General features: G+C 39.5%; 1 long non-coding RNA gene across 1 annotated transcript; it reads left to right on the top strand.

Annotated features, from left to right (window-relative positions):
- The first annotated feature begins 7,779 nt into the window (after positions 1-7,779).
- LOC136005478 (uncharacterized) lies at positions 7,780-13,223 on the top strand. The gene is made up of 3 exons (XR_010608787.1): positions 7,780-7,857; positions 9,422-9,571; positions 12,921-13,223. It is a non-coding gene; the product is annotated as an uncharacterized LOC136005478 (long non-coding RNA).
- The last annotated feature ends 1,366 nt before the right edge of the window (positions 13,224-14,589 follow it).

The following is a 14,589-nucleotide window of genomic DNA, read 5'->3' as shown; positions in this document are numbered from 1 at the left end:
GATCCTGAGAACTCTAAAGGCAGTAAAGGGAAGAAAAAAGTTTAGGCAAACATTAGCAGTACATGCACACAGTGAATTATGCATGCAGGGCAGAGGACTCATCTCTATTTACAATGATTACAAGCCAGGCACTTGGTCAGGGTGAGCCACTGCTGGCTCTGTGGATGTGAATGTAAAACTGAAGGAGCCCCTTCATTTTGAAACAAAGTTCAGTACTGAAAATTGGCCTGCCCTGTGGCTTGTTTCTAAGCTCTTGTTGAGAAATGACCATAGAATCACAGAATCACAGAATAGTTACGGTTGGAAAGGACCTTAAGATCATCCAGTTCCAACCCCCCTGCCATGGGCAGGGAGACCTCACACTAAACCATCCCACACAAGGCTCTGTCCAACCTGGCCTTGAACACTGCTGGGGATGGAGCATTCACAGCTTCCTTGGGCAACCCATTCCAGTGCCTCACCACCCTCACAGTAAAGAAGTTCCTCCTTACATCCAGTCTAAACTTCCTCTGTTTAAGCTTTAACCCATTACCCCTTGTCCTGTCACTACAGTCCCTAATGAAGAGTCCCTTCCCAGCAGCCTTATAGGCCCCCTTCAGATGCTGGAAGGCTGCTATGAGGTCTCCACTCAGCTTTCTCTTCTCCAGGCTGAGCAGCTCCAATTTTCTCAGCCAGGTGACAGCACTGCTTTCATTACCCTGCTTCAGTATACCCTTGTTTAAAACCTATTATGAAGCTGAACTCCTAATTCCCCCCCCCCCCCTAGTTTTGAGGCTAGTTATGGGGTGAGGTGGGAAGTGGCTGGGAAGTTAAAGGTGTCTAAGCTGCAATGCAAAAACATATCTACAGTTGTTGAGAGCTAGTGAGCAGACTACTGTGGCCGGAGCTTCTACCTGGATGCCATCCAGGATGTCTTGGTCTTCTGCAGCCCGGCTGCCTTGCATACTATGGCACAGCATCTCGGACACTAGTAAGTCTTTTCCGTCAAATCTTTGCTGGGATCTCTGCTCTCAACTTGCTGTCCGCGGCTTGCCGGGCAGCACGTTTAAGGCCCCTGAAAGCTCTGCGGCTGTGCTGTAGCTTTGAGTGCCATCTACTGGATTTCACCTGCTTCACTGCTTCCAGACAGCTCCTGCGGCTGCCCTCGGTCATTATTTCCCTCAAAAATTCACTCCAACAGTTCTGTAATTTAACCCTGTCTGCTGTTGGTTTCCTCTTATCCTCGTGCATGTACATACTATTAAATCATGAAACTTAAATATGCTTGCTTTTCCATTCGTGATATGTGACCACTGTAAGGTTACTTCTTGTAGTACTATTCATTTAGCTTCATGTAACATTTTAGAGAAGCCTATTGAAACTGATTTCAATAGCTCTTCCTGTATTTTAGATCTATATGGGGTTTCTCCCCTCTTTTCTTTAGTAGGCAGTAATATCAGAAAGTATTGTTCAAGAAGCCCCTGTAGCAATCACAGCAAATGAAAGTGTGCATTTTCTTTTTTTACTGGGCTTAGGCAAAATAACGAAAACTGCAGCACGAGTAGTTTCTGCTGATGCAAGGAATTTGAGACAGTGCATGCAGAAGTTTGAAAACTGTATGTGTCACCTGCAGAACAAACACAGCTTTGCAGATTGAGAAGACTGCATTGCACACTGAGTGGAAAATGGGCAGAGGACAGCACAGTTCTAGCAGTAAGGGAAGATCATAGGATTGTTTTGATTTGTAAAAAAAAAGTTTTGAAGATATCCGAAATTCTTACAAAAGGGATATTACAACATTTCTTCTCCATCTTTAGAATCCTGGTGAAATTTTTAACAAAACTGGACTGCTTTAGGTTTATTTTTTGTTTCTTTTATTTTATTTTCAGATTTCAATAAGAGTGTTACAACTGGGGCAGCAGGAAGAAAAGTGAATATTCTGGATGGCAAGTGGCAGTGACCGGCTGAATCTAGCATCCAGTAAACTAGGCAAAAACTCAGCTTGCTTTCACTAGGAAACTGGTGCTTCAAATGTGACTTCAAATGGAAGCTAGCTGGTGTGGGATTATTGCTGGCTCATCTTACTTGGAGAAAATAATTTCCAGTGGTAATGAACATGCTTTACTGAAAGCTTACCTGAAACCGTTCTTACTGTGGCATTCAACAGTTAAAAAAAAAAAAAAAAGGTAATGATTCCTTCTGTTTCCTTCTTTCTACCACTTCTCAACTGCTTTAAACGGCATGGTTTTGACAGGAGAAATTTCCTGTCCTTGAGGATTCACAGCTAAAATGCATTTGGAAGGGAACTGACCGTGCAGAGACAAAGTACTTGCCACAAGACACATCAATTACCCCAACCAGGAGGTGAAGATCAAATCACTTTACTGAGTGCAGGAACACAAATATCAGGTGAACCTGTAATATGTGATTTGCTGGGAGCATCCACATTGTGTGTGGTACTTTAAAATTTGTGACATTTCACCTGAAAGTCAGAAGCAATTAATGCGCTGTGGATAGAGCAACATGAAATATCTCAGCTTTACAATTTCTGCTTGTTAGATGAAGACAACAAACATTTCAACATCTGACAGACATCTGAAGACCCAGTTGGAAGCCAGATGCTGTTGCCTTTGAGTTGGTGTTGGACTAAATGAAAGCATTGGACTTGCATGCTGAATCCCTAACTAAACAGGAATCAGGGGTGTCTTGTTGAAAGAGGACAACACTGAACCTCTATGGATGAATTGGCAGGAAGGAGAAGAAAAGCAGAATATTAGCCCTAGGAACAAGGGTAAGGGGGGAAAAGCATTATATGGCAGTATTTAAATGGTAACATTTTTAGCCTGTGTAGGTACAAACTAATTTGTCCATTTTCTGATTGCTAATGGGTGCTTCAGCTCCTAATTACACTGAATATCAGGTATGCTGTAAATCACTCTTACTGTTTCAATAGTCATGGTTCAGCTTTTTGATACCTGTGCATTAGCTCTCTAAGCCTCTTGACTTTTGAGTGGAAGGAAGGGCACTCAAGCATAATAGCGAGCAAAGACCCTGTGACACTTCTCTTTCTCTCTCTGGAGAATGTGGGTTACATCTCTGATGCAGATTTGTTTAAAGGAAAACAATCAGGTGTCCAGCCCCAAAAGTCCACTTTGTGGCTTTGAGTTCAACAGCTGTCTTGTGTATACTGTGCTCTTCAGAAAGCTGACTTGGGCTGAAAAGCCCTTCAGGCTGAGTAATGAGCTACCCAGATGCAACTGCTAGGAAACAAGCTTTGATGGGCCTGAAACTTCTGCACTTGGATTGTAGCACCCCTCTCCAATTGTGATCTTGAGCTTCGTTATGGCCTTGTGAGAGTTCTAGTCTCCATCCCAAGGGAGGCAGGAGGTTCTACTGCCTGGGCTGCATATATTAGACAAAAATATGAGAACTTGTATTCAATTTCTTTCCAACCCCTCATAATGCATTTCCTAAAGGAACTGAAAACTTAATCCCCTAGATACTGAGTTACTTTCCACCATGCCATAAGCCAAGCTGTACATGGTAGTCTTGATTGTGTAGGAACTATGATGAAGTGCTGCAGTAAGTACAAACATCACAAGGTCAGAAGAAAAAGTAATTGGACTGTTCAAGCTAGGCACTGGCTGGAGGAAAGAGGAGGCTCTGAAATGTGACTTCATTGCTTCAAGAATTTTAGGGTTGAAAAGTAAATATAATGTATAAGTAAATCCTTTTAACATTTGTGAGCTATAATGGTTGAATTTCTTGGGTGGAGGATTGGAACTGAACCTGTATATCTCACTCTGGCCATGAAAATGTGTGACACAAAAAGATAAAAGCATCTTTTATGAGGAGTCTCAAATTGTGCTGTGTCAGTATGTGAACTAAACTGGGGTCATAAGGAGCTGATCCCTCTCAGTATGGATCTTGGAGGGCTGGATGGGAGTTAGGTAAACAGCTGCCCATTTGGCACAAGTGTATGTGTGTGTGTGCACAAGGGAAAGACTTCAAAGTACAGAAGGGGCTGGTTTAATCAAACAGCTGGCCAAAAGGGTACTCTTGCTGCATAGTGATAACTAAAGTCACAATTACATCAGTCACTTGGTCTCTTCTGAAGAGTTTCAACCTGATTTGAAGCAGTTTATTAGACTGTAAAACACTTTCCTGATGAAAGTGGTTTAAATGGAACATATCTGAGGAGAGTCCTTTTAATTAATGACAACCTCAAGCACAGCTGCTCCGAGCTCTCTGATGTTGCCATTGAGATGGTACAGACAGGATTTAAAGCAGATACAGGTTTATTGATTGATTCTTAATCTACGAGATCACTTTGTCTTATTAAATAGAAAAATAACACAATCACAGAACGGTTTGGCTGACTTAATGAACCTCTTTTTACTGCTGAAGTGTTGACTGAGGTATGAGCTTGTTGAGTATAGTATATAAAGTAACTTTATATGTAACAATGGCAAACCAAAGCATATTCTTAAATGTAAATACAGTCTAAATACTGAAATTGTGACAAACTAAGAAAAAGTGTTATGTGCTTTCCAAGCCCAGGAAGGAGAAAGGACAGGAAATTTGGGCAAGTGTATTTCTGAACTGAGAGTGCTAATTATCCCTGATTCTTGGGGCTTGTACCACAGTCACTTTCCAAATCGGCTTCTATTGGCCTGCAGTACTTCCTTGCAAACACATAACCTAAAATACGATAAGCTAAACTCTGGAAACGTACTGGTCTGTCAGAACTTGACATTATATTTCACTTAAAAATTGGCATGAAACTGATCCAAAGTTAATATTCTTCCCTTAAATGATTAGACTGTTAACCTGTCTCCATAGGTTAAATCATTATAGATAAAATTCTAACTTATTTTTTAACCGTTAAGCAAAGAAATGGCTGACTTAGTAGAAGGTATGTTGAATGAAGAAAAGTCCTTTGGATTCCAAGTCCTTCAGTGCTGTATCTGAGTGGCTTTCAGGAGCACACTTCTTTCCAGGAGTGTCAGCCTTGCAAATTGTAGCTTTTATCCATTTTGATGCATTGAGAGGAGGAGCTGGTGTACACCATCAGTTTACCTTCACATAGATTTATGGAACAGTCTCAGTTTTTCAGAGAAACTGCTTTGGTTTGCTCAGTAACAGAGTGAAGGTATTGCTGAATTATTTTCTATTCTATATGTTGAAACATCTTCAGATTATTCTCTAGAAATGACCTATGTAGTTTATATATTTTGCAGGCGTCTTAGCACATAAATTATGCTAAGAATCAGTCTTCATTCCCTGACGGAATGCCATTAAAATAAGAAGTATTTCTAAAAATCTTTTAGGAGGCCTTATAAGAGGTTCAGGCCATGGGACAGAATATATAGTCTGTGAGCTGACAATCTGTCTTGCTTTTATGCAATCATCAGGTGCAGGCAGTGTATTTCAGAAGGGGAAAACAACTCATTTCCTGAATAATGTGTGCTGTGCGAAAACAGTTAAAAAACCCAAACCCAAACTAAGCAAAAAACAACTTCTAATAAATTACTACTTCACTGTACACATAATTTTGCATCACCTAAACCATAGACATATGTGGCTCACTCAAACAGTTGTCTTTAAGAGTGTGCCTGTAGAAAGCTCCAAAGTAAATCAGAGATTTGCCTTTCAGATCCTTGAAGAGCTGTTTTACAATGACTTGTAAAGCCAGTTTCTAAGGTAGAAAATAATGTTGGTAACAAACAAGATCACATTCAATCTGACGCAGATCAAGGGAGTGGAAACATTTTGTCCAATCTTCCTCTGAGCAGTCTGCCATATAGTTACCAAAACAACTGATAATAATATATTTGCCAAGGTCTTTTATCTCATGAGGTGTTATTTCATATTGTATGATAAGATAAAGACTTTCTTTCTCATGTCAGAACGTACTGTCTCCTAACAAAGGAAACTTAAATGTATGTTCTGGTAAATGGCCTAAGGCCCACAATGACTCTCATACACTTCCTGTGCTTTGCTAAAACAGTTTACCTGATACTTAAAAAAAAAAAAAATTAAAAATTTTGTTTTCTGGCTGAGACTATTTTTGGAAAAAAAAAAAAAATACAAACCCCAACCAAAAACCAAACCAACAAACAAACCCCCAAGCCCTCCCCCCCCCAAAAAAACCCCAAAAAATCCCCAGACCAGAATGTCTTTTGCTCCCTGTCTTCTGTGACTTGACTATTCAGTGTTCAAAATGCATTTTTACCATTTAATTTCATGCTGTTTTCACCTTATTGTAATTTAGCTTCTTCACTAGGACTAGAAAGTCAGTTGTGTGAAACTTGCACTGATTTATAGTATAGGTTTTAGATTTAGTATGGAGAATATTATCTAGGTTACGGAAGGTTGTAATATGCCTTAGATGATTCAGATTTTTGTGATTAGATACTCAGTGAAGTTGCATGGGAGAGTGGTTTTAGTTAAACTCCATATTGTTATATACAAACAAAAACTCAATTATATACAAACAAAAATTCAAAACTATTAGTGAATAATATAAATAACCTGCATTCTTCTCTCTACATTGCTCTAGGTAATATAAAGGGTAATTTGTCAAAATCCATTTTAACTTCTGTTTGAAATCTTCTGACTCCCACAGTGTACGATCCGGTAATCCAAGATCTGATTCTTTCATTTAACTGTCTTTGAGTTTATCTATGTTAATTGTACATACATGATGGGAACTTCTGAGTACATTTTTCTGTGAGCTCCAGTGAGAATCTTCAAAGAGCACTACGGGAAGAAATACATTCAGTCTGAATAACTAACTAGGAAGACTCAAGTAGAGCTGTTCAGCTATCTTTGATTTGTTATTCTTAAACCTTTTAGTGAAACCTTTTCCTTTTGGTGAAGAATCAGTAGCAATACTTCCCAGTTACTGGAGAATATGTTCAAAATATCCACAGAAATCTTTTCCATGCGATGAATTAGATGAAGAAATAAGATTCCACTTCTTTGACAGATCTTTCAGCCTTAGCTAAATGCTTAGTCTACAGTCTGAGTCCCAAGAACTCCTTTCTTGAAGCAATGGCAACTTGAGAACTGTGAGAATTCAAAGTACAGACAGAAATTTTACTCTGTGTAATAGGTATCATGGTTGCATGTGTGAATAAAAGCAAAAGAAGAAAGGCTGCAAACAAACTGTGGATACAATGGTCTTGGCTGTTCAAATGGAGTTGGTTTACTTTTGTTACAAATTCTAGGAAAGGCAAAAGTAATTTATAAGGTATTTATAACTCGCAATAGCTACCATGCATCTACCTTTCCAGTAAGGAGGACGTGTTGTTTAACAAAATTTGTTATTCATTTATGACCAACCAAGTAACAAATTATGATCATGGGTCTAATAGAAATTATATTGGAATAAAGCTCAGAAAGAGAAGACTGTTGGGCATACAGTAGTGGCAGGTATATACAAAACTAGGACAAGAAGATGCCAAAATCATAATAAACTTCAAACCAGGATGCTTGTTGATATTTGCTGCATATTCTTTAGAGAATAAGGAACATATCCTGGCTTGTGTTCTAAGATTCAAGACAACACATCTTCCTGTGTGCTGCTGTGGTTTTGTGCACAGCTCTTTTATGAAATGAGTGTGGTCAAAGTGATATGAGTAATGTCTCACATTTTGGTCTTTCTCACCCAAAAGAACAAGATGTCTTGATCTGGGTCTTCATGTGTGATACATTTGTAAACACATATATACTCTATGCAAAGGGCAATCAAATCCCAGCGCAGAGTTTGGCGAGACCTACTTGTGTTGTGAAAGCCAGAAGGAGAATGTCACCCCGGAGAGGTGCTGCTGCCCTTGTTAAATACCAGGCTTGCTGGCATTTAGATGAAGAAAGGTGAGAAGGTACTACAGCTTCTCTGTAGTTTATGAGCTTAGTCCATACAGATTTGAAAAACAGATCATTCTATGGCTGCATGAAGTTCACAAACCTATTTTTCCTCTGAGTTTATCAACTTGACTTTACCTAGCTGTTTAGGTAAGATCACTTGTGTGGTCCATCTCCTAATACTACTCTCTCTGTAACAACATACCCTGCCAACTGGCCATCTCTGAGGCATAACAAAATTCTGCAGTAATTCTCCTGAATAAGTCCTCATCTCTTGCTGTGTAAATAGCCTTTTTAGTCATTTCAGACTGTATCACAAAATGCTGCTTATTACAAAAGGACAGACGTAAGTGTACATGCTGCACTTCAGTATCATCTTAGCAAAAGGTTTCCATGGTAATTTTTCTCTCAGAGCTGCATGGGAGCTATCTTTCCAACAGAACCACAGCAATTTTCTACCTACTGCCTTATTCAGATTACTGCCTAATTCCTCAATTAAAGAAACCTGTTCTTAAGCAACACAATATACTGCATAGATGCTAAAGTGCCTCAGAAACAATGGAACCTAAGATGGTAAATTATCTGGTCTAACAAAGATATCCCAAGACAAAGGTAATTGGAAGGCTTTTAACCATTCTTCTGTCAAAAAAAAAAAAAAAAAGATCATTTATTTGCCCACAGCTCTGGATGTTTAAGAGCACATGCATGTGCTTCATGTCATATTCTGGGGCAGCTACCTTAAAATACTTGCATTAAATTTTAGATTTTTTAGATTTGATAAAATAATTTCTCTGAAAGCCTTTGACAGGCTTTGACCAATTTTACGTAGTTTCCAGTTCGTTCAGCGCAGTTTGGACAAGAGGCACAATTAGTCGATTTATTTCTATGCTACCTTTAGGTTTGTAATACTTCTAAGGTATGAAAGTAACCTCTGCTTGTATGTGTGCCCAGTAGAGTTGGTTGCAGGTACATAGCAAGGTCATTCCATAAGCGTTTAGGAAATGCTAACAAAGTGACAAGTAGACAACTGATTATTTAGCAACTTAGTATAAGAGCATGAATGTGTTTCAGTGTAAATACAGTAGCAGTCTACCATATAATGCATGTCTGTTGTATTTATAGCTATGTTGTGGTATAGGGAAGTATAATACTCAATATTAGACCTTCTGTAACCCTGCTCATATTTAGTTCACTATTCTCGTGCTTAGGCACTGGAGCCACTTCAAAAAGCTTGGATTAGTAAAAATCCCTGGGCCATTGCAGAGGTTTGAAACAGGCCCTGTACAGGAGAGGAGGAAGTGAAACACATCTGCTTTCACCATCTGTCAGAGCTGAAAAAGAGTCATGAGATTAAGAATATTGATAAGGAATCACTTCCTAAAAATATAAACAATGGCTTATTACCGATTGTGGGTTTTTTGGGGTTTTTTTTGGTGGTTTTGTTTTTTTTTTTTTTTTAATCCCCTACTGATATTTTTCTTGCATTGACCCTGAGTCTTGTCAAGAAAGATATATATGGCTTTAATGGCTCTCCAAAGTCTGGGCTCTTTCTGGTAAATTCTTGCCTTCACAGACCCCAAGTCATCTGAGGGCAGCTCTTGCTTTTCCAGTGCACATGTGTGATCACAGACTGGGAGACAGTGTGTGAGATGTGGGAGGAAGAAGAGAGAAGCAGGCAGGACAGGAGGGCTGATGCACGATGTTCTCACTGTCTCCCAAAAAGGTAAGTTGGAGCTGACTTGGAGTGGTTTGGACTGGTGTGGGTGGGATGGAGAGAAGGAGCAGTGGGACAGAGTATGCTTCCTCCCAAGAAGTGTGGGCGAGTGGAGGTGGATTGTCTTAATGAGAATTTTCCTCCAAATGGTTAGTTCTAGTTTTTACTCTGAGTAGGTGTGTGTATAATGCAAAAGTTATTGTTTCATTTGGAATATTAATTACAGGATTGGCACTTGGGATTGGAAAGATTTTTATTAAACTTAGGCTACCTCAATATATTTTGCTAAACTGAAAAAAAAAAAAAACCAGTCCAAACCCAAGTTTCTTGATTTACTGTCCTGCTCACCAGCATATTACAGAATAACTGATTTGGCTTCCCGGTGGAATTGAATTTTACATTGACATAAAAAACCCAAATGTGTGGTGTGTGCTTAAATGTTAAATAGAGAACAGAACACTAGGATTAAAATCAGTCTTAGAATCTTCCGATATCTTCGAGTGTGCTGATAAGCTTGCAGTTAAAGGTGTTGGGATCTTCTGCTCACAATGGTTTTCTGGTGGAAATGCCTGTTTCCCAAAATGGAAAGATTTTGCTGGAAATAGCTAGCTAGCTGCTTAGAACAAAAGGGGAGGGAGAAGGGCAATATCCTCAGCTGTAACTAAAAATTGAATTTGTCAGAAACTAAATAAAATTAATCTTGTTTAAAAGAAAAGTTACAATGTAGAAGTAACACTATGTACAATTTCAATGATGTTTATGCAGTAGTATCTTTGGGATTTTATTACTTCTTGAGCACAATTTATAATAATCAGAATTTAGCAGTAGCAAACAATAAGAGCTCTAAAGCAAAGTTATGCAGGAAGAAAGTCTAAAGTCAGTGTAAGACAGAATACTTGAAACTTTACTCACACACTTCCCTGTTAAAAAAATAAGTAAAATCCAAAAGCTACCATCATCTCTGCCACCACGAGCTGGCTGTTATGTGACAAGAGATTTGAGGCATTCTGTGGAGACAGTGTTAAGCATCAGTGAACACTATAACCCAAAGGTCATACTTAATAACCTAGTACCTTTCTTGCTGCTGATAGCTTAGCGTGAGTGACTTCAGTGTATGAAACACCCCCGCCGAGATGTATGATCATCCATTTCCCCAAAATAATCCTGAAAATAAACACAAGTTTAAATATATGTAAAATGTTATATGTTTAAATATATAAGTAAAAATGCAGATATTACATAGGCCAAGGCATAGAAATGTAATTTGCAATGCTGCATTCATGAATGTTGGCCATTCAAGATTCATGATACATTTGTACTTAAAGTTATACCAGCAGAGCTGTCTGCTGTGAGCAGAGGGGTAAAACATCTTCCAAAACAGTGTAGCTGCTATGCTTTAGGGCATGAGCTCCAGTGAAGGAAGAAAAGCAAGGAATAAGGAGGCCTCAGGAATGAATCAAGGATTATCTGGATATCACCTGCAGATCAGAGATGATGACTTTCAGACACACCCTAAAACTCAAAGCAAAGTCTTTCAAATGCAAGTAAAGAACCTCTGTTATTAGGTGGGAGAAGTGAAGGTGACTAAATAGACTTACTCTAAATTAGGTTTTCTCACTGATGTCAAAAGGATTGGCTCTTCTCAGAAACGTGCCAAGCAGGAAACATTACATTCAGTGGAGCTTGATGTCCTGCATGGCCTAACGTAGCATGGGCAGCTGCTACCTTAAATAGGTATTAATTGCTTTGCTCTTGCTGGAAAGTTGAAGTGGGAAACGGCAGAAATAAAGCTTAGAGAATTCTGGAAAATAGTGCTTATATAGCAATCAATCCAGGGTAGGAAAACAATTTTGCTAAGTACTTCAATTTCTGGAAGCCTTTTTAGTTAAAATTCCCAAACTAAGTAGGCAACAACTTCTTCTGCTGTCCACAAGGCTTTTGTGAGCTCTTCTATTGCTTTTTAAAAAATATTTTTATTTTCTTATTATGGGGAAAACAAACAAACTCACCAAAAAACCCACCAAAACCCAAAACCAAACTTCAACTGAAAAAGAAAGCATACCCCAAACCAACCAACCAATCAAAACCCAAACAAACAAACAAGCTATGTGGTTCGGTTGATATGCTGGAGGGAAGGGATGCCATCCAGAGGGACCTCAACACGCTTGTAAGGTGGGCTGATGCCAACCTTATGAAGTTCAATCACACCAAGTGCAAGGTCCTACACCTGGGTTGGAGCAATCCCAGGCACAGCTACAGGTTGGGCAGAGAAGAGATTCAGAGCGGCCCTGCAGAGAAGGACTTGGGGGTGTTGGTCAATGAGAAACTTAACGTGAGCCAGCTTCAGTGTGCGCTCGCAGCCCAGAAAGCCAACCGTATCCTGGGCTGCATCAAAAGAAGCGCGACCAGCAGGTCGAAGGAGGTGATCCTGCCCCTCTACTCTGCTCTTGTGAGACCTCACCTGGAGTATTGTGTGCAGTTCTGGTGTCCTCAACATAAAAAGGACATGGAACTGTTGGAACAAGTCCAGAGAAGGGCCACGAGGATGATCAGGGGACTGGAGCACCTCCCGTATGAAGATAGGCTGAGAACGCTGGGGCTGTTCAGCCTGGAGAAGAGAAGGCTGCGTGGAGATCTCATAGCAGCCTTCCAGTACCTGAAGGGGGCCTATAGGGATGCTGGAGAGGGACTCTTCGTCAGGGACTGTAGTGACAGGACAAGGGGTAACGGGTTCAAACTTAAACAGGGGAAGTTTAGATTGGATATAAGGAGGAAATTCTTTCCTGTTAGGGTGGTGAGACACTGGAATAGGTTGCCCAACGAGGCTGTGAATGCTCCATCCCTGTCAGTGTTCAACGCCAGGTTGTACGTAGCCTTGGGTGACAAGGTTTAGTGTGAGGTGTCCCTGCCTATGGCAGGGGGGTTGGAACTAGATGATCTTAAGGTCCTTTCCAAGCCTAACTATTCTATGATTCTAAAACCCCCACCCATGTGAAGCAAGCTACTTCGCATCCTGGCTCACAGAAATGGTTGATAGTCCTGACAATTAGCAATGTGTCATTAGAGCATGGATTAGATAGGATTTTAATTGGGAAGCTCCTGCCCTCTTGTATCAAGAACTTTCACTTTTCTTGAATTAAAAGAATTAAACTGGATACCTAATATCTTTGTAGAACAAATGTGCAACTAAGCAAATAGAAAGCAGGGAGATCAAATGATTTGTTTGGTTTGCTTCATTATTTGGGCATTATAACTTGTAAATAGTACTAGTATTTAAAAATAAGCATAATTTAAATTAATAGATAAGTTTGTTGCAACCTTTTTTTTCTGCAGCTGCTTCCTCCCTCTTTCTTTCCAGCCATTACAGAAACTAATAGTGTGGAAGTAGAGTATTGAGCCAGAAGAACGCACAAGATTTTTGGTATTTATATAAAAAGCTGTTGACAAAAGTCATTGATGGTGTCACTGTAGTACTCATTTGTGTTCCTACTGGAGGGTATCTGTTCTCATTATGGCACTGTTTGCTTTCAACTGTAGGAAACATTCAGCTATAGCTTCCTTCTCAGTAGTTACAAAGCTTTTGTGACATCTTGATGTGCTTTGTGAAGCCTTTTCTCTGTTTAGAGCATGGGAAAATAAAAACAGCCTCTGTGAAGACTGACGTATCTTTGTACTCCTGTTTCTTTTGCATTTCGTAATCGGTGTCAACAGATGTGGTTGTGTGTACATTTGTTTGATTGATTGAAGATTGAGAACATATGGCATCATCTGAACTGTTTTCACAGATTCTGGTCAATTAAGTGTTGTGAACCTGGCAGCTTCAGCCACCCAGAAGACATGTGAAAAAGAAGGTTTTGCTGATTTGGTTTGTGATCTCTTTGTGAGAAAACTAATCTAAGCTTGGAAAATCAAAGTCTTATCTGAGAAATATGTTGCAACCATGCTGATTTAAACAGATAAAACCAACTAACAAACCTCCCATCTCCACCCCCTCCAAGTGTAAACTCACTCCATTTTAGGATCTACAACTGAGATAAGTAGAAGAAACAGATAAAATTCAATTTGCAATTTTGAAAGTTGCCTGTATTGCTATTTTTGTGCAAACAGAAATCTCGATGCATGGGATTTTCTCTTCCTAACATGTAAGAGTTTCTAATTAAAGTACTGATAGCTGAACCCAAGAAATGACGAACTGACAGCAGTGGTGACTGCAGTCTTTAAGTGGAAGACAGCAAGTTTGGATACCTCATATGCAGCATTTATAATACTGTGCCAATGTGGTTTGTCCCTAAGTCATTTCATTCTATGTGGTTTTAAAGCTGATTCTTACACAAAACTACATCCATGCCAAATGGTGGAGTACTAGTAGGTAGGGTAAATGAGGTGTGTAGTAGGTAGAGGTATATATGAGGTAGAGGTATATATGAATTAGAGGTATATATGAATTAGAGGTATATATGAGGGGTATATAAGGTAGAGTGTATTTGTTTCTCCATGAATTTAAGGAGAAACCAAACTGCAGTTAAAAAAGGCTGCCACAGTAAGCATCTGCATTGACAAAGCCCTACTTTCCCAGCTGTAAAATCCACAATTTAGTCTTTGCTGGCGGTAAAAACACTAGAGCTTTGGATGTGTAAGTATTGAAATCAGTGAAGCTGCTCTGTGGCTGAAAAAAAGCCTTCCTAGTGTGAAAAATATTTCCAACATATAATGCTAGCCTTCTATGTCGTGACAGCAGCTGGTGCTGCAGCTATCTTATAGCTTCTCAGCTTGCTCCAAAATACATCTGAGGTGAATATAGCATGATACAAAAATAGGGATAGCTATTATCAGGGAGAGGACTGTGTAACATCATTTTGGACAATTAAGATAGTTCTTGGGATATTTATTTAGAGAACTGTCCTCCCAGAGGGACTCTGCAGGAAGGGCATACATCACAAGTGACACATCATAAGAATTATTATACACAAGCAGCTGCTAAGACTCATCCAGGGCTATTGGAATAAAAACATAGAATCAAACGGTTC

Source organism: Lathamus discolor, chromosome Z (genome assembly GCF_037157495.1).
Source record: "Lathamus discolor isolate bLatDis1 chromosome Z, bLatDis1.hap1, whole genome shotgun sequence".
NCBI classification, from domain to species: Eukaryota; Metazoa; Chordata; class Aves; order Psittaciformes; family Psittacidae; genus Lathamus; species Lathamus discolor.
Note: the sequence above shows the minus strand (reverse complement) of the source record. Positions and strands in the feature narration are given on the sequence as shown.